This window comes from Geotrypetes seraphini, chromosome 2, assembly GCF_902459505.1.
Source record: "Geotrypetes seraphini chromosome 2, aGeoSer1.1, whole genome shotgun sequence".
NCBI classification, from domain to species: domain Eukaryota; kingdom Metazoa; phylum Chordata; class Amphibia; order Gymnophiona; family Dermophiidae; genus Geotrypetes; species Geotrypetes seraphini.
Window position 1 is genome coordinate 98,178,122 of NC_047085.1, and position 26,122 is coordinate 98,204,243.

Consider the following 26,122-nt stretch of genomic DNA (forward strand, 5'->3'; position numbering starts at 1 on the left):
TGCCCAAACTTTTTGAGCTTGTGAGCTACTTTAAAATGACCAAGTCAAAATGATCTACCAACAATAAAATTGAAAAACACAAAGCACACTATACGCTGAGAAAATGTTAATTATCATTCCTATTCTGGGTTTTTTTCAAAGAGGTCAAGGCAGATGACTCTATGCATTGTCACCTCAGTAACAACCATACAAAAATAGACAAATATACCCTCCATCCTTTTTATTAAACCACAATAACAGTTTTTAGCGCAGGGAGCTGCGCTGAATGCCCAGCGCTGCTCTTGACGCTCATAGGCTCCCTGCGCTAAAAACCACTATTGCGGTTTAGTAAAAGGGGACCATATTGTAAAATATAGACAGCAGATATAAATTCAGAACTGTGCATAGTAAGTGAAGGGAAGTTTTCATCTCTGGGAATTTACCCAGTTAACTATTAAGTTATTTGGGCAAATTCCTTTGAAAACTGTGGTAATACTGCCTCCACTTTGCTAAATTTAAAATAAAATCATTTTTCCTACCTTGTCTGGTGATTTCATGAGTCTCTGGTTGCACTTTCTTCTGACTGTGCATCCAATCTTTCTTCCCTTCTATCAGCCTGTATGCTTTCTCTCCTCCACACCTCATTCCCTCCCCCAACTTTTTCTTCCTCTCTCCCTGACCTTTCTTTCTTTTTTTCTGTTTCTCTTCTTTCCTTCTGTTTCCCTGCCTGCCACCTTTCTTTCTTTCTCCCTGCTGTTCCCCAAGCCACTGTCACTGCTGCTGCCATCGGGGAACAGGACCCACCAATGGATAACAGGCCCCAAAGCCGAAGCCGACGCTGACGCATGCTCTCCCTGCTTCGGGCCGATCAGTCTTCCTCTCCCCGACATCAATTCTGCTGTCGGAGAGGAAGTTCCGCCCAGCCAGGCAGCGACTGGCTGGCCCGAACTTCCTCTCCGACTGCAGAATTGACGTCGGGGAGAGGAAGACTGATCGGCCCGATAGATTAGATCGCCAAGACAAAGTGAGTCCTGGGTGATCGACTCACTTTGCCTTGGCGAGCTACTGGCGCCCCTGCCTTAGAACACTGCCTAGGACCCTGGGGGAGCCTGGGCCCCCTGTCAGCTCCGGGCCCCTGAATGCAGGACTGGTAGTACTGCCCTGATTGCGGCCCTGGGGGCATGGCTAAAATCTCCCTTTCAGCAATTTGGTCCACTTGGCAGCTCTGGGAATGAACCAGGTGAAACACCGACTTAGGACATCAAAAAACTGAAGGGCATGAAGAACCTGCCACCCTGGCTCACCCTTCACAGCAGCAAGAGCATGTTTTGTTCTTGATGCTGGCTCCACTTGTAGTTTAAAGAACAGTTACTTTCTGCTCTTGTGAGAAAAAGGAAGTACTTAGACTGTATTGCTGGATTTTTTGTTCTGATATTGTTATTTCATAAAATAATAAAAAAGATTTAACCATAAATCTGTGGTTGTGGTGATGGTGGGATCCAGGATGGCTGCTGCATGGTGAATATGTTAAATCTTGGATAAATATGGTTAAATCTTGTCACTACAAAAAGTTTTTTTTTCGAGAGAAACTTTCACTTTCCAGGCCGCTAAGTTGAACACATGGCTTGGAAAAACTATGTTAAGAGGCTGCTTCTTATTCTGATTTCAGAAAATTGTTAAAAACCCAGCTGTTTGATAGTTGACACCATAATACGTTCTGTGTCTTTTATAACAACTTGTTTTAATTGATTTTTTCTTTTTCATCTTTTTATTTGATCTTTTATGCAATATCTATTCACATTATGGGGTCCTTTTATCAAGCTGCGGTAGGGGTTTAATGCATGTAATACTATGCGTTAAACCGCCTGCCGCACTAGCTGCTAACGCCTGCATTGAGCAGGCGTTATTTAGCCGGCCGCGGGGGTTAGAGCATGATTAAATGTTTGACGTGCTAACCCCGCTAGCGCAGCTTGATAAAAGCTTGATAATATTATGTATTATTTTATCCTGTTGTAAACCGCTTCAAACCTTTTGGTATAGCGGTATACAAAAAAATAAGTTATTATTATTATGTGCAAACGCTGACAGCCTTTTTTTCCTTATTGTGATTACCATGGTGAAAAGGAAAGTTATTATGGGCAGTTCCTCAGGGAGCCTAGTAGTGGTCAGTGCAGTGGACTGTTCATAAGGGGATCCAAATTCAAATCCCACTATAACTAGTTCTAATAAAAGAATATTCTAATAAAAGAATATTCTAGTAATAAAATTCAGTTTTTCAAAATTCCAACCTATTATTCCCAAAGAAGCATCTACTAGGAACAAAACCTAATTTTAAAAATGGGCATTTTATTTTTTGTTGAATTTACTAGAATTTAGTAATAACCCCTCCCCCCTCTTTTACCAAGGTGCACTAGAGGTTTTTAGCGCGGTCCAGTGAGGTAAGAGCTCTGATGTCGATAGGAATTTTATGAGCATTGGAGCATTTATTGTGACGGCCCATTCTAAAAACCTCTAGTGCACCTTGGTAAAAGAGGGGGGAAGGGGTTATTACTACAACACTTGGAGGTAAAAGAAAGCCTGGCATGGCCACATTTTGCCTATACAAGAGCTGCATTAGGGGGTTTCTAGCAAACTGATAAAGCCCCCCTTTTATCAAGCTGCGATAGGGCTTTTTTTTAAAAAATCATCAGCCGCTGCGGTAAAAGCTCCGACACTCATAGAATTCCTATGCGCGTCGGCGCTTTTACCGCAGCAGCCGGCGATAAAAAAACCTTAACACAGCTTGATAAAAGGGGGCCATAATAATCAATACAACTTAAAATATAAAAAAATGCAAGTCATGGCATGTATACTGACAACATAAAGAGAATGATATAAATTAAGACAAATTAACAAATATTATCCGATAAATGCATTTGTTGTTATCCGCCTAGAAGATTTGATAGAGCAGGATATAAATATTTTAAATAAATAAAAACAACCCCCCTTTTACGAAGCCGCGTTAGACTTTTTTTTTTTTAATCACTGGCCATGGCAATATTAACTCCGACGCTCATAGGAATTCTGTGAGCACTGGAGCTAATACTGCCGTGACAAGCAATTTAAAAAAAAAAAAAAAAAAAGCCTAATGTGGCTTTGTAAAAAGGAGGGCTAAATTTAAAATATAAAAAACTAAAATTAGGCTGAACATATGGCTAGGTCAGGGGCATTCCTGGAAATTAGGCATGATCTTATATTATACTGCGACTAATGCACCTAACTGCCATCAGTTGGGTGCTCTACCCAAAATGAAATACTCTGTAATCAGAGAGCTCCTCAAACTTCCATACATAAGCATATTACGTAGCATTTTTGTGTAGTATATCAGTTGGGCGCAAGCATTACACCAGCCTTTGCTAGGTGGAAAAGCACAGTTACTTACCGTAACAGTTGTTATTCAGGGACAGCAGGCAGATATTCTCCACATGTGGGTGACGTCATCCACGGAGCACCGTCGCAGACAGCTTTTCAAGCAAACTTGATTGAAGATCTTAAAGTTTGCTAGTGTTGCACCGCGCATGCGTGTGCCTTCCCGCTCAGCTAGGGGGCGCGTCTCCTCAACATGGTCCTCAGTTCAGATAGCTAGCAAAGAAGCCAACCCGGGGAGGTGGGAGGGTTGTGAGAATATCTGCCTGCTGTCCCTGGATAACACCTGTTATGGTAAGTAACTGTGCTTTATCCCAGGACAAGCAGGCAGCATATTCTCCATATGTGGGTGACCTCCAAGCTAACCAGGATGGGATGGAGGGATAGTTGGCAAGTTAGGAGAACAGATTACGTAAAACCGATTGGCCGAATTGGCCGTCGCGTCTGGAAAAAGTATCCAGACAGTAGTGAGAGGTGAATGTATGAACCGAGGACCAAGTGGCGGCCTTGCAGATCTCCTCTATAGGCGTGGACCTGAGGAAAGCGACAGATGCCGCCATCACTTGGACTTTATGCCCCGTGACCCGACCCTGCAGCGGGAGACCAGCCTGAGCGTAGCAGAAGGAAATACAAGCAGCTACCCAGTTGGACAAGGTGCGCTTGGAAAATGGACGCCTCAACCAATTAGGATCAAAAGATATGAAGAATTGAAGAACCGTCCGATGAGACTGGGTGCATTGTAGGTAAAAAGCCAATGCCCTCTTATAGTCAAGAGTGTGAAGCGCCACCTCACCAGGATGAGAATGGGGCTTAGGAAAAATCACCGGAAGAACAATGGACTGGTTGAGGTGGAAATCCGAAGCCACCTTAGGAAAAAACTTAGAATGAGTACGAAGAACCACCTTGTCATGGTGGAAAACAGTAAAAGGCGGGTCCGCAACCAGAGCTTGCAGCTCACTGACTCTGCGAGCAGACGTGAGGACAATCAGGAACACCACCTTCCAAGTGAGGTACTTCAGATGAGCCGTATCAATGGGTTCAAATGGAGGTTTCATCAATTGAGCTAGAACCACATTAAGATCCCAAACCACCGGGATTCATAAATCGGGAAACCACCGGATGGACCGAGAGCAATTTCCCATCAATCGGCTGATGAAAGGCAGCAATCGCACTGAGGTGGACTCGAATAGATGTTGATTTGAGACCAGACCGAGACAAGTGGAGCAGATAATCCAGCACGGAGGACAAGGAGGCAGACAGTGGCTCCATGCGATGCGTAGCACACCATGCCGCAAACCTAGACCATTTCTGGGAGTAGCATTGTCTATTGGAACTCTTCTGAGAGGCCTCGAGAACATCCCTCACCGACTGAGAAAAACTGAAGGAGGGTGTCAGATGGAAAGGAACCAAGCTGTTAAGTGTAGAGACTGCAGATTGGGATGCAGCAGCGAACCCTGACTCTGAGAAAGCAGAGAAGGAAATACAGGCAGAAGCAGAGGCTCCCTGACACTGAGTCGGAGGAGAAGGAGGCCACTGAGGAGCTATCAAGATCATGGTGGTGTGGGCCGATTTGAGCTGTACGAGAGTCTTCAAAGTCAAGGGAGACTTACTCGGGGCCGAGGTCTTCGAGGCCGACGTCGAGACCGAGGCCGACACCGGGGCCAAGATCCTATCCTCCGGTTTGTCCATGGCGAAGAGCTCAGCAATCTTGGCCCACCGTCGACGAAGAGCCCGAGGTTGAAGAGTGGCACACCGCGGGCAAGAAGCTGAAGGGTGATCAACACCGAGACAAAGTATATACCAACGGTGTGGGTCAGTGATGGAAAGCACCCAACCTCACTGAGTGCATTTTTTGCACCTGGTAACAGGCCAGGACATAAAGCAGGAAAAAAAGGCCGCGGCCACGGAAAAAAGCTTGAAAAGCTGTCCGCGATGGGGCTCCGTGGATGACGTCACCCACATGTGGAGAATATGCTGCCTGCTTGTCCTGGGATAATGATCATTCCCAAAGTTGGGTATGAAATGCACACTAACCCCCTCTTTTACGTGGGTTTTAGCGCCGGCAGTGGCGATAACTTCTCCGATGCTCATAGAATTCCTATGAGCATCGGAGCAATTACCGCCACTAAAACCCACGCTATGCATTCGTAAAAGAGGGGGTAAGATAGTATTCTAAACAGGATGCTCCCTGCAGAGCACCTTTTACAGAAAACTAACTTAGCACCCTGTGATAGAGTGGGGCAGCTTGCCCAGGAGAAGGGTTGCACAGACAGACAGACCACACTCTGGGCATTCAAGAAAACAAAACTCTTTAATTCCACAGTAGTGCAGAGCCTGTTTCTTCACAGGCTCCTTTAAGTTTGTGGTCTTCAAAAGAAAACGGTAGGCTTTTCCCAAGCATAAGTCCCGTTCTCCATAGGGCGTGACATGCCCCAAACAGTCTTTATTCTATGTGCAGGACACAGATAGGCAACAGTTGGTCCCAGGTCTTAGCAGGCACTAGAACAGGGATCTCAAAGGTCCTCCTTGAGGGCCGAAATCCAGTCGGGTTTTCCCCAATGAATATTCATTGAAAGCAGTGCATGCACATAGATCTCGTGCATATTTATTGGGGAAATCCTGAAAACCTGACTGGATTGCGGCCCTCAATGAGGGACTTTGAGACCACTGCACTAGAACAAAGGTAGGGTTTTTAAAAATTATTATTTATCATATTTTCCATAAACATATCAAGTATCCACTTGTACAGAAAGATGAAGCTAATTAAAGAACAAAACATTACCAGTTATATATATATAACCACAATCAAGAAATTTTTAAGAAAATAAAGCTTAACTTCAGCTCAAGTCCTCAATTCATAGATCCAAGAAGTGTGATCAGCGAGCATTGCTAAATATAAGTCAAAGAAATAAAAAGAAGAAAACAGGAAATTCAATCAACTGAGGAAAGTGTCCAAATTAAACATTAAGCAGTCATGTTGTCCCTGCTTTCAGGCGGGCAGCCGACAAAAAGGTTGTCAGTTGAGTAGGATCACAGAAAACATATTTTTGCCTTTGATACAATATCACACATTTACATGGGTGACAAAGAAAAAAGGTTGCTCCAAGAGCAATAACTCCCGGTTTTAAAATCAAAAATTCACGAAGACGTTTTTGAGTGTCTCGTGCCAGATCTGGAAACATTTGTATCTTATATCCCAAGAATTCTTTTAGTCTCAGCAACCAGTTTTTATCTGGTGCTAAGGCAACTGTAAGAAGTAATGTTGCTGGTGTCGCCATTTCCCTATCTGAACGTTCCAACATCATTGAAATGTTTAGTAGTTGTTGATCATCTTGTAATTTTTGTGGTTTTTGGTGTTGTCCTTCTTCTTTTCATATAGGTAGATAATAAACCTGGGTAAACGGTGGCAACAGTTCTTCTGAAATTTCCAGTATTTCCATCATATAACATTTTAACATATCTCTCGGAGGTGTTGTTGCTACTCTAGGAAAGTTAATTAATCTGAGATTGTTGTTAAGAGAAATAATTGTCTAATGCTTCTAATTTCCTTCTCAGATTTATATTATCTCTCATTAATGTTTCAGTAATCTGTTTAGAGGCAACATTTGAATTTTTATGGTCTTGCAAATCAGTTTGAAGATTTTTAATATACGTTTCATGAGTATTTCATTTTAGCTCTAATTGACACAATTGAGGCTTAATAGATTTAGCCAGATCCGCCACAAGATCCCAAATAGCATCTAGGGTTACTTCTCAGGGTTTCTCTATTATAGAAAGTTTTTCAGGTTCAGTTTTTGCATTCAAGTTAACTGACCTTTCTTCCTGTTGGCGACTCTCCTGTTCGCAGTTCTCCCTCTTATTGATGGAAACCTCAGGCTCCACGGGACTCTCCAAACGGGAATCCAGCTCCAGACTCCCCCCTCCGATATCCAAAGCCTCCCGGGAGAAGAGCCCACCGCCTTCCAATTGCTCCTCCACCCGCAGGGAGCTGGCAGTCTGAGGAAGAGGGGGAGGTGCTCTGGCATCAGGGCTCAACGAGATATCCAGTCCCGGGGAAACCACCTCTGACTCATGGCGGCAATCTATTTTCTCCATCACTGCACCCCAAATATGGAATTTACTCCCAATTCAAGTACGTGAAGAACATAATTTAGATAGATTTAAGAGAAAGTTAAAATGCTTTCTTTTTAAAGATGCATTTGACAACTAAAAAAACAAAATTAGGTGCATAAACCAGAAAATTAGATTAGGTGCTTCAACTGAGCCCTGGTTCTCAAACTCTTTGAAGCTTACTGCTTTCCCCTTTCCTATTGTTTTTTCCCTTACTCTTTTTCTTTACTATTTTTAACTTGTATTTCTTTTCCTATTCGTTTCCTTTTGTATCATATGTTTTGTCTTGTCCGTCATATTTATATAGTCTGTTTCCCTTTGATTATTGTAATACAATATTTTAACATTTTGTACATCACTTAGAATTTTGAATAAGCGATTAATCAAATACATAATAAACTTGGGATGCCGACGCTGCTACCGATACTTCCTGCATCCGGCGTAGAAGTTCATCGATATTGCCGAATCTAGCTGGGCCGGGACGCCGCAAGGCTGCAGCGGTGCTACGGCCTCTTCTTTTCGGCATTGCAAGGTAAAAAATTCTTCTTAGATTCGAAATAAGCAGGTACTCGCTCGAACGTCTATGCCAGGACGCTCAGCTAACCGTCCCTTCCGCCATCTTGGATCGTCATCCCCTAATCATGAAGTTAATTTAAAAAGAAGGGGGGAGTCAAAGGTAGGGGGTTTTAAAAGCAGTCGAGTCTTACCTCCTACAAACTCTGTGCCAGGCCCTTCAACCAGCTTCTCTAGCTCCTAGGTTCCCTCGGCCTTTTAAGTTCCCGAGTCACTTCCTGGTTTCCTACTTAGAGTTTCTCCCCTTCCTGGGAGAAACTCTTTCTCAGTGCTGCTGTGGATGTGAGCCAATTTAGCCAGAAGGGGGAGTGCCGGGTTTTCCTGAGGTTTATTCTGAGTTTGAGCAGCAGTGCTCAGACAGGGAAGTGGCAGGGCTTCATACACTTTGTCACACACCCCTTTTACAAAGCCACAGAAGCGAGCCCCCATGGCAAATGCACAGAAGCCCATTCAGTTCCTATGGGCTTTGGTGCATTTACCACTGGAGAATCACTATTATGGCTTTGTAAAGGAGACCCAGAGTGCCGATCATCAGGGCGCCTAGCTTTGGGCACCATTTATTGACTAGCCCAAAAAGCATAAGGTTGTCTGCATACATCCTGTATCTAATTTCACAAAGGGAACATAAAGGTTAAAAAGCAAAAGCAGATAGAGCCAGCCCTTGTGGAACACTTCTCGTCATCGGAATCAATGAAGAGGATAGAGTTCCCATACGTACCAGCAAAGAATGGTCAGATAAATAAGAAATGCACCATTATAAAACATTTGCTCCTGAACCAAAATGCAATAGGCATTGTACAATTAAGATCTGATTAACAGAATCAGGAGAGGATATATTTAAAAGGCTACAGGCACCACTGTTTTTTCAGTTGCTAGAACCAACTGACCTTTGCAGAAAAGACACAATTTTGTAGAATATCCAGACCTAAACCAGAACCCAAAATAATCCAACAGCTCCTACTCATTTACAGAGTTTTGTAGTTGCTTTGAGATTATTTTATTCACCTTTGTCAAACAGAACAAATTAGAAAGTGAATAAATCATTTTGGGCTTACAATTTAACTTGTATCTGAGGCAATTGAGATGAAGTAATTTGCCACCTCCCTTTTTACAAAACCACAAAAGTGTTTTTTTAGCGCAGGCCATCACACTGAATGCTCTGCGCTGCTCCCAACACTCAGGGCTCCTTTTATGAAGGCGCGTTAGGGCCTTAACGCGTGGAATAGCACGCACTAAAATGCTGGCGCGTGCTAGCCGCTACTGCCTCCTCTTGAGCAGGCGGTAGTTTTTCGGCTAGTGTGTGCTAATCCGGTGCTTGCGCTAAAAATGCTAGCGCACCTTCGTAAAAGGAGCCCTCAGAATTCCTACCAGTGTTGGAAGCAGAGCAGAGCATTCAGCCTGCTGGCCTGTGCTAAAAAACGCTTTTGCAGTTTTGTAAAAGCTGGGGTGGGGTTGATCAAGATTACAATGAGAACTAATAGGAGAAGCAGGATGTGAACCCTTGATTCCCAAGTATCCAAATGTATTTTACATTTGATATGCAGAATGTCTATTCAGTTTACATTTAGTAAAAAATTAAAATTAAATAAAAATCAGGAAATAGAACTACATAATCAACAGTAAGGTGAGTACAGAAAAAAATGTAAAACTGATTGTGTGCTCCTAAATACTGATTAGTCATTGGTCTGTCAGCCAAAAGCATCCATGAATAAAAATGTTTTTTTAAATTGTTCAAGATTAAATTCCATTCGAATGCGATTTGGAAGAGCATTCCAGAGTTGTGGACCATTGACTGAAAAGATACGATCTCTGATAGATGTGTATGCAATTTATCTATCAGATGGAATTGTAAGAAGATTCTGTTCTATAACCACAAAACTACTGCTCTACTGATATTTCTTTTTGCTGTGCTTTAAATTATGCCATGTTTTGGATGATAACTAGATGGCAGCCTCTCATTTGCCTTGCTAAAGCCATTTCCTAGAAGGCAATAATTAATGTCAAGTATACACTAGTTATTAACTGGGGTACAAATGGATGTAGCCCTGGGATGTTGCAAGCAACATCTACGACAGGACCGCAGTGTTGCTGTGTGCGTGTTCTGTCAGAGTTAGGCACTCCTTCTTTAGGAAAGATTCCCTGATTTTAATTGTTGTTCTTTGGACAAATTCAGTAAGTTATTTTCTACCAAAACTGTTTCCTAAGAGATCCTTCATTTCATATATTTCAAAGGAAGATTAAAACATTACCTTTACCCCCCCTCCCCCACGGACCTCCCCAACCTGGTTTAGTTGGCCGGCCGGGTCCTGTCTGCGTCTGGCAGGCAGTTCCGCCTTCGCTGGAATGGAGTGGAGATGGACAGGGAGCTAGTGAAGTGACCTGAAGAATAATGAATAATGTGCGTATAATGACCCTGGTGAAATATGAGGCATGCAGCAACGTTTTATATATATTGAAGGGGAGAGATGACTCGGTGGAAGACCCGCATGAAGCACATTGCGGTAATAAAGATGAGAGGAAATGAGAGTGTGGATGAGTCTTGGCAGCATGCTCAGAAAAGAAAGGATGGATTTTGGCAATATTATAGAGAATGAAATGACAAGTTTTGGCATTCTATTGGGTATGTGAGGAGAAACACAGAAACATGACTGCAGATAAAGACCAAATGGCTCATCTAGTCTGCCTATCCACAGCAACCATTATCTCTTTCTTTCTCTGAGAGATCCCACGTGCCTATCCCAGAGAAGAGCAATGAGTCAAAGATGACCCTGAGAGTTGCAAGCTGATGAGACAGGGAGGATGAGAGTGTTATCTACTGCTATAGAGAATGGGGAAAGGGGTGGTGTGGGTTTAGGAGGAAAGATAAAGTGTTCAGTCTTGGCCATGTTTAATTTTAGATGGCGGTGAGACATCCAGATAGCAATGTCAGAGAGCAGGCCGAGACGTGGGCCTGGATTCTTGTAGAAATTTCAGGGGTAGAGAGGTAGATTTGCGAGTCATCAGCATAGAGGTGATACTGGGATCCATGGAATAAAATTAGAGCACCGAGAAAAGAGGTGTAGATGGAAGAGGTCCCAGGACAGATCTCTGAGTTATGCTGACCGATAGTTGAACAGCAGTGGAGGATGATAATACCTACTTATCTTACATAGTGTGTTTTTGCAAGGGGAGCATACTCGTACAGTACACATGGGTAGAGCACGGGAGGGCCTCACACATGCATACATTATAAATACTATATGTACTTTACATTGCACTAACACTTATACCAGTTGTATTACTGATGTAACGCTTGCATTTACGTTAGTATTCTATAAAGGAACGTGGAGTTTCATTGTTTTATAGAATAGGTTCCTACCAGGTGGCCTCTGGATGCCTACTGTTAGGCATCTTGGTATAGAATTGCCCTCTAAAGGTGGTAATTACATAGGGATGATAAAAGCTGGCATTTTATTACACCTTAGCTTACCAATGGAATCACAGTATTTCAGTACTACAGGTGAATAATTCCTGTGGTACATGAATAATGCAGTTTATGATCAATCTCAGATAATGCGTTATGCATTCTGTTCTGGAACATTGGGTCACTTACACACAATCCAATGCTCCCTGGTGACATCTTCAAGGGGACAACACATGAAAAAGAAGTTTCGCCCCTCTTCTCTCCCATTCCCCCTGAAGATACCCTTGAACCTTAACAGCTCTCAAAGGAACATTATTTTATGCCGCCAACTCCCTCACTCCCTTGCAAACAAAGACCCATTATATTCCCACCCTTCCTAGCCCCCAGTAAAATTCCCTGAAGATCTAATGAGTTCTCAGCAGGAGCAATTCCCAGTTGCTCCTGCCTCTGCTGGTGCCAGGATCAAAGTGGCACCAGAAATCCCTAGCGGTATACTTGTGGTACTATGGGTGTGTGTGTGGGGGGTGTCAAGCAGCCATATAAGGTTCTTTTTCTCCTTTTTCTTATGCCGCCTTTCCTTTCTTTTTCTCACTTCCCTCTCACCTCCTGTTGCTTTTCCTTTATACCACCTTCATTTCCACTCTTCCTCATCCTCTTCCCCCCCCCCCCTTTCCCTCTTGTCTCTTTTCTCTCTCCTTCCCTTCCCTCTATTTCAGATTTCACCTTGGGTTACCAGCCCCAGCCCCACCTGCCCGCCCCATTCCACCTCCAGCCCCACCCCTAAAAGCACTTTTCTCTTGATCTCCAGGCCGCTTTTGGAGGGCTTCCAGCATGTGCAAATGCATGTGACATCATCCACACATGCTTGTTGGAAGCCCTCCAGGTGTGGCTGGAGCTATGGGCTTTCCAAAACCCGGACAAACTGCTGGGTTTTGGAAAGTCTGTCCGGGAACCCAGAAAGTCTCTAAAAATAGGAAATGTCTGGGTTTTCCTGGATGTCTGGTAACCCTACCTTCACCTCATTTTCCCTGATCCTTTTTCCTTCCTTTCCTCTTTCTGTACCTTTTGTTTTTGTTGTATACACTCCTGTGTATGTGTGTTTTCTTATATATTGTTAGGTAGCTTTTATCTCCCTTTTTATTGCTTTTGTTTTGTCTGGTGTTATATTGTACTACAAGCAGAGTCTGGCATTTTAGGGTTTCATTTGTGTATATTAGAACTTTCAGTTTGTGGTCCTGTATTTGCACAAGGTTTATCTGTGTTTTGCACATGTGACCAAGGCCAGGTGTTCTGGTTGGAATGAATGTTGTGAAGCATTATTGGTGACATGGCCCCAAGTAGGATGATATTTGTTGGCAGTTTGGGTTTTGAAAGGCTCCGAGCTCAGGGCCATCTCTCTCTCTCTCCCCATGAATCATCACTAGCAGGTCACTGTATATTCCACAGAACTTGAGCAGAGATGGGTCATAGTTCAAAGTTTTATTGTTCTTCTTCTTATTGTTGTCAGAATTTAACTCTGGATTTTTCTCAGTTCCAAACAGAAACATGCTTAATTTAAACTGCAAAAACAACAACACTCCAACGATTAGTCCTGCCTCTTTGACAGCTGAACCTACTTGACTTCTCAGAAATGAATCTTTCCACCTCTTTCTCTAGATGAAGCTCTTAGACAGCAATGATTTCTCACCACCCTCATACTCTCCCACCTTTCGAGGCCCCCTTTTATTCCCTCTTCCTGATCCTCTTTCAATCCCTCTCTGAGTGTTACCTAGAGCCTGAATAGGTATGTATAACACACAAATAGAAGATTAGATTAGTCCAAACCATAATCCCCTTCATTCACCTTTCTGGGTTTAGGCACTTGTGCAGTTTCAATGATTAGCTTAGACTACAATCCCCACAATGCCCTTCATTCACTTTTCTGGTTTTAGGCAATTGTGCAGTTCATTAGCAAATTCAATAGTTCATTCTATTATGCACCCTTTCCTCAATAGCATGCATCACAGTTCAGAGGGAAAGACCTCTCCCCAAACAGGGTGCAGCTTTCAGTAGCCCAACACTCTCTGCCCCAGCCAGCATGGCTGAGCAGAAAAAGAAAAGAAAAAAAAAAAAAAAAAAAACACCAGAAAAACACAGTTTAAGCTTCATTCTTGCCTTTAAGCTGTAACATGTATTGCTCAGATAGACCCACTCCATGAGTTCTGGCCCCATTTCAGCATTCCACTCACTGGGCTCATACTGCATTGGCTCCACTTCGAAGTTCAGGTCAGTTATTGGCAAAGTTTCCTCTGGTAGCTCTTGCATTTCTACATCAAGAGGAACATTAAAGAGAGGTGTGCTGTTGAACTCCTCCCCTCCTGAATACTCTGAGCTGAATTTAAGTTCCTTGCTTCTAAGGGTGTGCCCTAGTTCACCCAACCTCCTTTGGCCACCAGATGTCAGGTGTTTTAGAAATTCCCCTGTATGTTTCTCAATTCTTGTAAAGGGCAAGTTTCCCTTCCCCCACCTAAATTCTCCTGAGTCAGGGAAAGTTTTTTTTACTTGGGAACTCTGGCTCCCCATAGCTTCTCCCTTTCCTTCTCCTCCCCCCAACCTTGTTCCTAGAAGGGATCAGGTAACTAGCAGGATTCATAAGACAAGAAAATAGCTGTTTCATCTCCTAACATAGGATCTGGTTTGAGCACTGGGACTGTTTCAACAGCGTATGCAGTGTATCTGCTACTATATATATATATCTAATGTGTGTGTATTTTACTTTTTATCATTATTTGGAATTGATCAGGGAACTGGGGTGAGGAGGAGAGGTGGCTGGGGATTAGGAGTGTAAGGCGGGCAGGGAGGGCATGAAGGAAAGGGATGGGGGAGATGTGGTGGGGATTAAATGGGGGCATATAGTTCTGGATGGGTCAGAAGTAATATGTTATACAGAAGAACAAATGAAGGATTGATATTGTTAATTGTTGGGGAAAAATTCTTTTTTTTTAAGCTTTTACTATCACTCTCCAGATAGAAAAATATTACATTCATTTCTTGTTGTATGTCTGATCCTCCCACCCAAACAGAGGCTTCTGCGAACTTCAAGTTCTTCAGAATTAATATGGTATCCTTTTGTTTTTACTGCAGAAGAATAAAGAAATAATCACAGAGCATTTTAAGTATGTGCTTGAATTAACAGCTCCCTGCGTTGCTGTCTTCAGTAAAATGCCAAGGTAACAATAAGGGTAAAACGAAAAAGGCTTGATTTGGGAACAGATCTTTTGGAATCCAGACAAAATGATGAACTCTAGTTTGAAAGAATAATATATTGCTAAGATGTAGCTTATAATTTACTGAATAAAATGACAGAGGAAACTGTTGTGCCTTAACTGGAAGACTAGAGAAGACATATGGTCCTTGTTTGCCATCATAATTACATGAAAGTGTAAGAAGAACCATGCTAGGTCATAATGAGTCTCTGAGGCCAGTATCTTGTCACTGACAGTGGCTAAACTCAGTCTCTTGGAAATACCTGACAGATTTTTTTTTCCAGAGGTTCATTCTCAGGTGGAGAAGATGGTGGTTCCCTTGCTTGTCTGACTCGTTTGTGTTAATGGACATGGCACTAGAATCTTGGCTCAAGTTTTCTTTTCTTTTTCAACTAGCTATGCTAATAACTTTGTCTATATCCTTCAGTAACAAATTCCACAGGCCAACTGTGAGTTGTATAAAAAAATATATTCTTGCATATATTTTAAATTTACTGCCTCCTAATTACATGGTGTGTCCTTTAATTCTAATGGAATTGGACAGAATAAATAACCATGCTTTTATAACCTGTTGTACATCAATCAAGATTTTATAAACCTAAATCATTTCCTTAGTCCTAGTCTGTTTAACCTTTGTTTATAAGGAAACAGTCCATCACATTTACCACTTTTGATTTTCCAGTTCTGGATCTTTTCTAGTTCTGCTATATGTTTTTTGAGATAGGGCCATCAGAACTGCACAAAGTAGTGAAGGGCTGGTTGCATAATAGGTCTGTACATTATAATATTCTGTATTCCTTTCCAAATACTTCCTAACAAACCAATTTACTGTGGGACCATTGCCAGACACCAAACTAAGATTTCAATACATTGTCCTCAGTTTCCCTTATTCTGTAACAGGTTGCCTAAATTTAAATGCCATTTGTGTGCTTAAATGTATAGAATACTGCTATCCACATGTATACGTGTAACTAGATCAAAACTCTAATGTTGGCAAACTTCCAGATGTTCAAATGGCCAGGAAACAATCTTCCATAGCAAAGAATCTCAAATCACATACCAGTGATTTTTCATATACATAGTCAGAAAACTTATATGAGAGGCCACTGACAAATTCTCAGCCCAATCAAGAAGAGAATGATGTGGAACCATGAAACTGACAAGTTATGCCACACTTTTCTTGACACTTTTGGTTTCAATGACATGAAATGAAATGAAAAAGTATCAAGAAAAGTATGTCATAACTTGTAAATTTCATGGCTGCACATCATTCTCTTCTTGGTTGGGCTGAGAACTTTTCAGTGGCTCCTCGTATATATTGTATGCAAGACCTGAGCAGTATCACTCACTGACGCAGTAAGGGAGGGTGTGTGTGTGTGTGTTTGTGGGGGGAGGGGGGTCTGCCTTGCCCTGCCCTGCGCGTGGACTTTATAAAAGGTACAGGCACCCATCCACCTTTCAGCCCCCTCCTTCCTGAACCCCCTCCCCTGTCATGCGCCCCTTCCCTTGTACCTCTTTAATTTTCTAGGCAAGAGCAACAGCATAAACTTGCTGCCCACGTTGGTGTTGCCTCTCTCTGATGTCACTTCTGGGTCCCACACCAAGGAAGTGATAGAGGGATATACTACATCAACCGGCTCACCTTTATCCACATGTTTATTCACACCTTCAAAGAAGTCAAGCAAATTGGTGAGGCAAGATCTCCCTCAGCTGAACCCAAGCTGACTCAGGGGTAGAAAAGAATGAGGGAAAGATTCTGGATAGAGGGAAGACAGTTATTGGATCCAATGGGCAGGGAGGGAAGAAGAGTAAGGGAGAGATGCTTGATCATAGGGGAAAAGAGGAAGGAGAGTAAGACAGGAGAGGGGAGACATGCTGGACCATGGGGGAGAGGAAGAGGGGGAGAAGTGCTGGACCATGTGTTGGATGGATACGAGAAAGGGAGATGCTAGACCACCTTGGGTGGGCAGAAAGAGCAAAAGATGGGACAGGAAGATGTTGTGGGGTGCAGTGGAAGGGAAAGGGAGATGTTGGGTTTTGAGGATAGGGTGGGGTGGGAGGAACAGAGAGGAGGTGCTGGTCAACAAGAATAGAGGGAGGTAGATGCTGGGAATTGTAGAACCATGTATGGTAGCATGGAGATGAATGAGAGAATGAGTACAGATAACAGAAATACAGTAATAGGGAGTAGATGAAAAATGAAAGGGAATAGGAGGCTGAGGAAGAAGTAAGATGAGAAATGGGAGAGCTAGAGGGTAAGAGAAAGAAATGGATAGTTCATAGGTAGATAAAAATAAAAAGGAGAAGGGCTAGAAAATGGGTAAAAACTGAGTGGGCAAAGGTAGAAAATAGAGGAAAGAGCTAAAATGGAAGGATCACTGTCAGAATAAATGGGACATCCATGTGGGATCCCTACGTGGGTCGAGCAGCACTCAGACTTAATGGGGTGGGTCAGTAGAGTGGGCAGACTTGATGAGCTGTAGCCCTTTTCTGCCGTCACCTTTCTATGTTTCTATGTTCTATGTTTAGAGATTGCTTTAGTAGTGAACAAAACAAGACAGGAGAGAGGAGAAAAGATATATGGATAGTGGTAGTCGGAAAGAGAATTAACAGCAGACAGACAGGAAAGCAGAGAAGAGAAACTGGGACCAACATGACTGAAAAATAACATGTTCAGGCAATAAAGGTAGAGAAAAGTGTTTTGTTAGCTTTGGGAAATGTGCATGGCAGATATTTTTGTATTATGTTCAGTATAAAAGAAAATTAATTTCTATTTCATTTCTCCAGTATTGCACTACATATCAAGTTTAACGTCTTGGAGTTCCCAGTTCAATTTTTGTTTTGTCTATATATTTTAATTTCTAATTTGTGATACCCTGTTCTGTATTTGCTGAGGGTGTTTAAGTGCATGGAAATAATGACAGGTGGAGATATTAGGAAAAGGAGGGCCCTCCTTAATTTCTGCCCCGGGCCCCACCATGTCTCACACCAGACCTGACTCTTGCTGTAGCTGGCAGGTATCCACAAGCTGAGGCACAAATTTAGAGGTGATCAGAGGTAGTTTGTGTAACATACATGTTTGGTACATCAGGTTTAGAACCGAGAGTGACCTTAGATGCAAACCTCACATTAGGAAAATCATGCAAATCTGACTCTCTGAGTTGAGAATGTTGAGCAGGTTGAAGAGTTGTATTCTGGTTGGAAGATTTAAAATTGAGAATACAAAGCTTGGTGATTAGCGGCTTGGGCTGCTGCAATGCTATACCTGGGATTCCCTAAAACCAATATTAGGGCACTGCACATTATCCAAAATATTCATTTCATGATGTTCTCATTTTCAACATTAGTTCTTTTTTAAAGGAATTCCTCTTGTTGCCTGTGCTCCCAGTGATTTCCAGAGTCCAATTCAAATGCTCTTGCCTGGCTTTTAAGATTATTCATGGCATCCTTCCTTCCCTAATCCCACTTTCTTTTAACTCCTCGTGCCCTGACTCCACCAGGACCGCCCATAAATTAAAACTATCCTTCCCCTCCCTACATGGTATTCTCCACGCAGGTAAACTGGGAAAATCACTTCTTTTCAAAATCACAGGTCTCTGGAATGACCTTACTATCCCGCTGTGGAACCTGAACTCCCTCCATTTATTCCGCAAGCAACTAAAAACCTGGCTCTTCTCTAACGTGTAATTTCTTTTCCCTTACTTTTCCACTCGATTTATAAACTTATGTAAACCTTTTCCTACCCTTTCTCATTTTTAAGTTCTTGTAAACCGTGCCGAGCTCTACTTCCGTGGAGATGATGCGGTATATAAACTTAAGGTTTAGTTTAGTTTAGTTTTTAAAAATCTTATTGTTGATTCATAAAGCATTGAAAAAAGACTCAGATTTTTATTTAAGTACAGTTTCTTAAAATTTATTGTTAAAACAGAATACTGAAGTCAGAGGACACATGTTGCCTCTCTATTCCATCTTTGTTTCTCTCCTGACCTGCTGCTTTTTGCTGCTTGTGTAATAATCTTCATTGTCCAAAAAGATGCATATACTCTGCTATATAAAGCAAAAAATGCCACCACGCTTAAAGAAGATGAAAGAAAAAGCTTCAGTTTACAGTGAGTCTTTTATATTATGACTCTACTCAACCCACATCATCGGCATAAAAAATTTTCAACCTTTATATTGAAGGGAAAAAAAAAAGTAAAGTTCTATGTGTTATTGAGCAGAGGTTTAAACTAACAGGGCCAATGATCGTTTCGTGGTCTAACACCACTTCCTCAGGGCCTCATAAACCTTTAAACACAACTCAGAGGAAGAGGAGAGGAAAAGCAGAGGAAGAGATTGCTTCTGCGTTCATGTTTGAAGGTTTATGAGACCCTGAGGAAGTGCTGTTAAACCACGAAACGATCATTGGCCCTGTTAGTTTAAACCTCTGCTCAACAACACATTGAACTTTACATTTTTTTCTCTGCAATATAGAGGTGAAAGTTTTTATGCCAATGATGTGGGTTGAGTAGAGTCATACTATAAAAGTATCACTGTAAACTGAGGCCTTTTCTTTTGCCTTCTTTAAGCGAGGTGGCATTTTTTTTGTTTTATAATATAGTGGAATGTGCGTATCTTTTTGGGTAATTTTCCTCCACTCCTCCCAGTGTTAGTTAATAATCTTCATTGCGTCATTGGTAATTACGCTGTGTGCTAAATAGACTCAGGCCTGGATTCTATAAACAGCACTGTTGGCAGTAGCTGCTTAAAGGCCGCCAATTGTGTTTCAATTACGCAACAGTGCTATTTATTGAATTGATATTTAAAGATAGGCTCTGGAAGTGTAGGTCAGGGTTTTCAAAGCCTAGATTTCTGGCGCCTACCTTTTACATGAATTGCACCTACAGAAGCGCTTTACAACTTCTAATGCCACTTCCGGCATTAGCCATGCTAAGTGGCCTTGGGCGTTGTAAAGCGCCTCCTTAGGTCTGATTCCAATGCCAATTTTTTTAGGAACCTGCATTTTTCTTTTAAATGCTTTTTTCTTTTTTTTAAACGGCATTTTTGGCTTAATGCTGGGTTTTACTAAACGGCGCTAGAGGTTTTTAGCGCACACCAGTGAGGTAAGTGCTCTGACATTCATAGGAATTCTATGAACATTGGAGTATTTACCTTGTCAGCCTGCACTAAAAACCTCTAGCGCTGTTTAGTAAAAGGAGCCCTATGTTAGGCGCTGGCGCCATTTAAAGAATCCAAGCCTCACTATTTAGAATGCAGCTTGCCCTTCTTTCTGCAGTTAATCTGTATAAATATTATATGCATCTATACCTGTTTACAGTGAATTGTTGTTGACTATGGAGACAAGCGTTTCTGCACCAAAATGCAGATGTGCATTGGGTCTTTTTTAAATAAAACCCATGTGCTGGAATTTGTCTGGTCCACCTCTACTGTATTCCCTATCTCTCTGAATCTGTACGTTGTCAGTATCGCAGAAAATAATTTGTGTTTAAAAGTTGGATGCTGCTATAGCACTGCATATTGCGTTCTTAGTCTGTCATCTCTTTCGTTTCATTAGCATTTCCTGCTGCAACAAGACTTCTCCATTTTCTTCAACAGCCTTCAGTGAACAAGTGGCTATGATAGAATGCGCAATCAGTGCCCAATGCATGGTAAGAATTGGATGATAAATCTAGGCATTTAGGTATACAGTTGCTAATTTGTGTATGACTTAGTGAAAAGGGTATAATTGTGCCTGCTCATTATACTTTAATTTGGATCGTATTATGCTAATTAGCATATGCTTAGATCCTATGGTTTGTCGTTGGCTTCATAAAGTGTTAGTGGCTGCCTTAATGTTCACATTAAGACTTTAGTAAATAAGTTATTTACCGAATGGCTTGATATATAGTGATGTGCTGGTGAGTGGCATCATTCTGATTTTGGTGTTAGGTTCTTCAGTCTCTCCTGCTACTGAAAATAGAAAGTACCTTTGGAATGGTGGTAAGATCTGAGATTGTTCACTGAGAGGACTCTCAGACCTATAGGAGAAGAGTAAAAAAGGAGACAAACAGGGGTAAGAAGGATACCATCAAGAGTTTTTTTTTTGCCATTCCAGGGTGGAAATTAGGAGGAAGAGATGTGTGTTTAAGGGTGCTGTCTTTTAGGGGAGGATGAGGATTTTGTGGAAGGAAGGGGACTGGGTCTGCAAAGGATAGGAAGGAGAAGGTTGGGCCTTGAATGTGAAGTTTTTCATACTGATTAACCCTTTCACTGCGTGCGACGCCGTCCATGCATGCTCAGAGGATCTCCAGATGCGGCCGGGAGGTCAGGGCTTTCTAAAACCCCGATAAACTACTGGGTTTTGGAAAGTCCATCCAGGCATCCAGATAGTCCTCTAAAAAAGGGGACATGGCCGGGTTTTCCCGGACATCTGGTAACCCAACTTAAAAGGTTCAGAGCTCTCGATGTGCACAGAAAGTACAATACCACAGATCTCTCATCTGCTTCTACCCTGCAGGTTCTAGCGAGTAAAGGACCCCTTGTAAAATAGTTTTCTCCCATAAACCAGTCCAAAAAGTACACAGCCTGCACCTGCTCAAAATTTCCCACAACCAGCTTTTGAAAGCAGCCCAACTGGGCGAGAAAACTGCAGACCTGGCAACACTGCTCAGAAGAGCTCTGAAAGAAAGCTAGTTCCTGGGAATGCTGAGAGCAGTAGTTCCTGAGATCCAAAACTGACAGGAAGTGAGCTCATGCCAGAAACAAGCAATTTAATAAGAGAGAAGTAAGGGCTTAGAAGACAGGTGAAGATAATTACGCACCTGGAGCTAATTAAGCAGTATGGTCCTAAATGGAAGAGAAACCCAAATTGTTTGCAGGGAAGACAGAGAGAGAGAGAGAGGCAAGGAATGAATTAAGCCCAAAAAAAGCAGAGATTCAGGGCTATAATATGGATTCAGGAGGAAATGTAAAGCTGAAATGCTGAGAATAGTTATTAAACCATGAAATGAGATAGGAAATTGAATTATTTTACAGCCTTTGAGCATTGTCAGAGAGTTTAAAAGCTGTCAAGAGAGTAACATAGTTGTTGCAAAGGGTCTCTGACTAGAAGTCATAGGGAAGCATTCACCTGGGATTTTACAGTACGTGAGCAGACATTCTGTGCTGGGGATCAGGCAAATAGACTGAGATACATCACTGCCAGGGCACATGTTAGACATGCAGAAGCCCAGGGCAGAAAATGAGGTAGAGACTTCAAAACCCACTTTCAGGCTATGCCTTCTTAAGCTTGAATCGAATTTGGGGTCTGATATGTCATGGGGGGGGGGGGGGCTAAAGTAGTTGCCCTGTTTGCTACCTTCTAATGCTGGCCTTAGTCACGTTACTGCCATGAAAAATACACTTTGTTTGGAGTTGTTCCAGAGCATTGTTAGTAGATGGACCATGTAACTGACCAGATTCACATAAGGAGTAACCTAACTTGATTAACATTAAGGCTGTCTGTGATATACAAAAGCAGTCAAGACAGAGATACACCTAAGAGGGGAATCAGTTGGTATATTAAATCCCTCAGTTGTTGTATGTCTTCTGGGCAAACAAGCTTAAATAGGGAAACTATATGTCTTGTGTGAGAAATATACCTTGGATTATGCCTATGAAGTGTAATCCTGTTTTTCCTCCTCTTTTTCTATTTCTTCTCTCTTCTTTTTTCCTCTCCTTAGCACTATTTTCTGCCTCTAGTTTTGTTTTTATCCCTTTTCCTCCCCTTTTTTTTATAATACTGCAAAGACCTACAGATGATGTGGCGCAAACCTACCTGGAAGAATTGTGAGCCCACAGAACAGGCATGAAATACAGGTAAGGAAATAAAACTACTCGCTGCCAAGTGTAATCTAACGCCAATTATGACTTATTTAGTGGCAATTTACATTTGCTTATGGTCAATCAAATTCAGTAGAGTTCTTGAATGTTCTCATTGCTGCAGAAGAGGGAAAAGAGACTCAACAGTGAAGCATTTATCTTTCAACTTTTTACATGTCCTTCTATAGTTAACTCTATATCTTCATGAACAGCATTGTTTTTAACTTTATTTGCATTTTACCAAAATCATACAAGTATTACACTTGAATAAGTAAAACTTAAGGAAAGTTCTCAATCATTCAATAGGAAATTAAATAGTGCTTTATAGATCTAAAAAAAAAAATGGCATGTAAGTACATAAGCCTGGGACCAACATGATTTGAATAATGGCCAGACAACAAAAGCTAGAAAAAATAATTTTATTTTCTGTTTTGTGATTACAATATGTCAGATTTGAAATGTGTATCCTGCTAGAGCTGGTGCTAATGTTGTAATAAAGAAAAATCATTCTATAGATCTTATCAAAGAACTATATGAATGATATAACTGAGTTCACAAAAACTTGCTCAGAATCATGGAGGGGAAAACTGGGGCGAACCCCAGAAAAAAACACCTCACAGCCCAATCATCGCATGGAGAGTAAACAAAACGTTATATCATCTCATACACATTTTTATGTTGTGAAAAACCACTGGAGTTGAACAAATTGTTTACTGGGCATACGTCAAAACAAGCTTTGAGAAAGACTTAGCAAACTTAACTTGCAGCTTGCAACAAGCGTGAACTAGGACCTAAAAGAGAGAGGAAAGTCTTTTTTATTTATTTTGTTTACATCATAGAGCCAGCGTGGGGTTGGAGAGGTTGTAACTCTATACTTCTACTAAGACTAAGGGGTCCTTTTATTAAGGTGCACATTTAGCGCGTGCTAAATTGGTTAGCGTACCTTAACAAAAGGACCCCCTAAGTATCTTAATAAAAAATTTGGCCTGCGACTTAGCCTATGTTTTAGATTTCAGCCCCTTATGCGATTGAGGTGCTGTAGATGGATCTATCCTAATGATTCTAGTCCCAGCTTGTATGATTGACTCTTGCTGGGTCCAGCTCAGAAAGCAGACATTTCTATGCCCTGCTTCTAGGTTAGACCAGCACAGGATTATTAACTGCGGTACTTGTGATAACTGTTGCACCTATGCTTTCTCATATTCCTTGGTCCTTGTCCATCTCCTGAATTTTCCTTCTAGCTGTGATTCATGGTTGCACGTGATCGTGCTCCTCTGATCTGAATCTGTCTTCACTCTAGCTGACAGTGTATCACATATCTGTTGATTCCTTGTCAGTGTCCATGCCTGTAAATTATACTTCATGTTTTATGACTGCCCATGGATTATGAATAACAAGACAACCCCCCCCAAAAAAAAACCCCCTCAAAACCAACAGACCAAAAACTTACAAATAAAAATTGAATTAATGTGTCAGTCTAAAATTTATATGTATAATTTATAAGCTCCTAAATTAAGATGAATTTCCAGATGAAAACAGGGCACAAATTTAGGAGACTAACTTATATAAATTTAGGGGCTGTTTCTTTTATTTATTTTTTTTTAATATTGTTCCCTTTTTGAGTATAAATTTAGGTACTCAAGATCAGGGCAGGATTAACCAATAGGCCAAGTAGGCACCTTCCCAATGCCCAAAATGGTCAGGGGGGCCCGATGAAGGAGGGCATCAACATTGTTTTTTCCAAACGCAATGGGCCCCTCCAGCATCGATTGGCAACGCGGGCCCCCCCGATCGGCAATTCGCCCCCCCTCCCCCCATCGACGGAAAGTAAGACAAGCAAGCAATGTGGGTAAGAAAGGCAACAGGAACTATAATTGTGCAAGCGGTGCTGCTTGCCCAAAGCTTCCCTCTGACGCAGCTTCCTGTTTCCGCCTAGGCACATGGTGGGATGGGGTGGGGCAGGGGGCCCAGTGTATTTGTGTGCCAAGGGGCCCTTGACAAATTAATCCTGTCCTGCTCAGGATAATTCCACAAGGAAATAACTGTATTCTAAAATCAGCATTTTACACGTGTGCAATCTGCATATGAAAATGCAGCAATTTACATGGAGAATTGACATAAGGCTTCTACAGTGATTTCCCATGACCTTCCAAGTTCCTAACTTCTACATATTCTTATTTTAGAGTGCTACAAATTATGGAACAAGTGTTACAGCACTGCCTTATATAGTACATATGTATTTTTATAGTAGTTATGTGTCAGAGCAGATATTTAGTTTTATATGCACTGACGTGCAAATCAGATGTGAAAGGGAAGTTCCTTTATTGTTAGGATGGAGGAAAGCTCCACTTGGAAAGTGTTCATGTGGTTACTGTTGCTAAGGAAACCACTTTCATTGTATGGCCACGTTCATAGCAGTTGCTGTATTTAGAATCTAACATTCAGGAAATAAAGATCATGCCATCGTGCTCACAGCCTTAGAGAATCCTAATAATTAGAGAAAATACTAAGACATTTGAATTCATAATTTTAGGTCTTGGAAGATCTCTCTGAGGATGTATCTCCAGGGGCTTCTGCCCAGGAAGGAAGAGTTAGTATGACCATTATAATGGGATATTCGATCATTAGGTATATAGATAGCTGGGTGGCTGGTGGATGTGAGGATTGCTTAGTCATTTGCATGTTTGGTGCAAAGATGGCGGACCTCATCTGTCACCTAAATAAGTGCTGGGGAGGAGGTTTTAGACAGTGCTGGGGAGGAGTCTGCTGTCTTGGTACATGTGGGTATGAATGACATAGGGAAATGTGGTAGGGCGGTTCTAGAAGCCAAATTTAGGTTCCTAGGTAGGAAGTTAAATTCAAAACCTCCAGGGTTGCATTTTCAGAAAAGCTTCCTGTTCCACATGCAGGACCCATGAGATGGGCAGAGATCTGGAGTCTCAATGCGTGGATGAGGCAGTGATGCAGAGAGGAGGGTTTTAAATTTGTTATGAACTGGGTGACATACTGGAGAAAGGGGAGTCTATTCCGCAAAGATGGGCTCCATCTTAATCAGGGTAGAACCAGGTTGCTGGCATCCACATTAAAAAAGGAGATAGAACAGCTTTTAAACTAGAAACTGGGGGAAGGTCTATAGTCGCTCAAAAGTACATGATAGACCAGGTTTCCTTAAATACAGAGCAGGCTAATTTTAAAGATTGCAAATTATCCATGCCAACTGCTGAGCAAATTGTAAATAGATATGGCAAACATTATTTGAAATGTCTATGCAAATGCCAGAAGCCTAGGAAACAAGATGGGAGAGTTAGAATATATTGCACTAAATGAAAAGGTAGATATAATAGGCATCTCTGAGACCTGGTGGAAGGAAGATAACCAGTGGTATACACTGTCATACTGGGGTACAAGCTATATCACAGTGATAGGGTACATTGAATTGGTGGAGGCGTAGTGTTATATGTTAAGGAGGGTCTTGAATCGAATGGACTGAAAATTCTACAGGAGCAAAAACACATCTTCAAATTCCTATGGGTAGAAATTCCAGGTGTGGATGTTAGGGTCCATGTTA

General features: G+C 41.8%; 1 protein-coding gene and 1 long non-coding RNA gene across 4 annotated transcripts in view; one reads left to right on the forward strand and one right to left on the reverse strand.

Annotated features, from left to right (window-relative positions):
• Positions 1–26,122, reverse strand: part of KCNB2 (potassium voltage-gated channel subfamily B member 2) — a 498,244-nt gene that overhangs the window by 59,762 nt on the left and 412,360 nt on the right. The gene's annotated exons all lie outside the window — the stretch shown is intronic.
• The window catches only part of LOC117356017, a 34,340-nt gene continuing 15,468 nt past the window's right edge, over positions 7,251–26,122 (forward strand). Inside the window, exons 1-3 of the long non-coding RNA XR_004538513.1 lie at positions 7,251–7,516; positions 20,270–20,363; positions 22,416–22,551. This is a non-coding gene — a long non-coding RNA (uncharacterized LOC117356017). The remainder of the gene's footprint in view (positions 7,517–20,269; positions 20,364–22,415; positions 22,552–26,122) is intronic.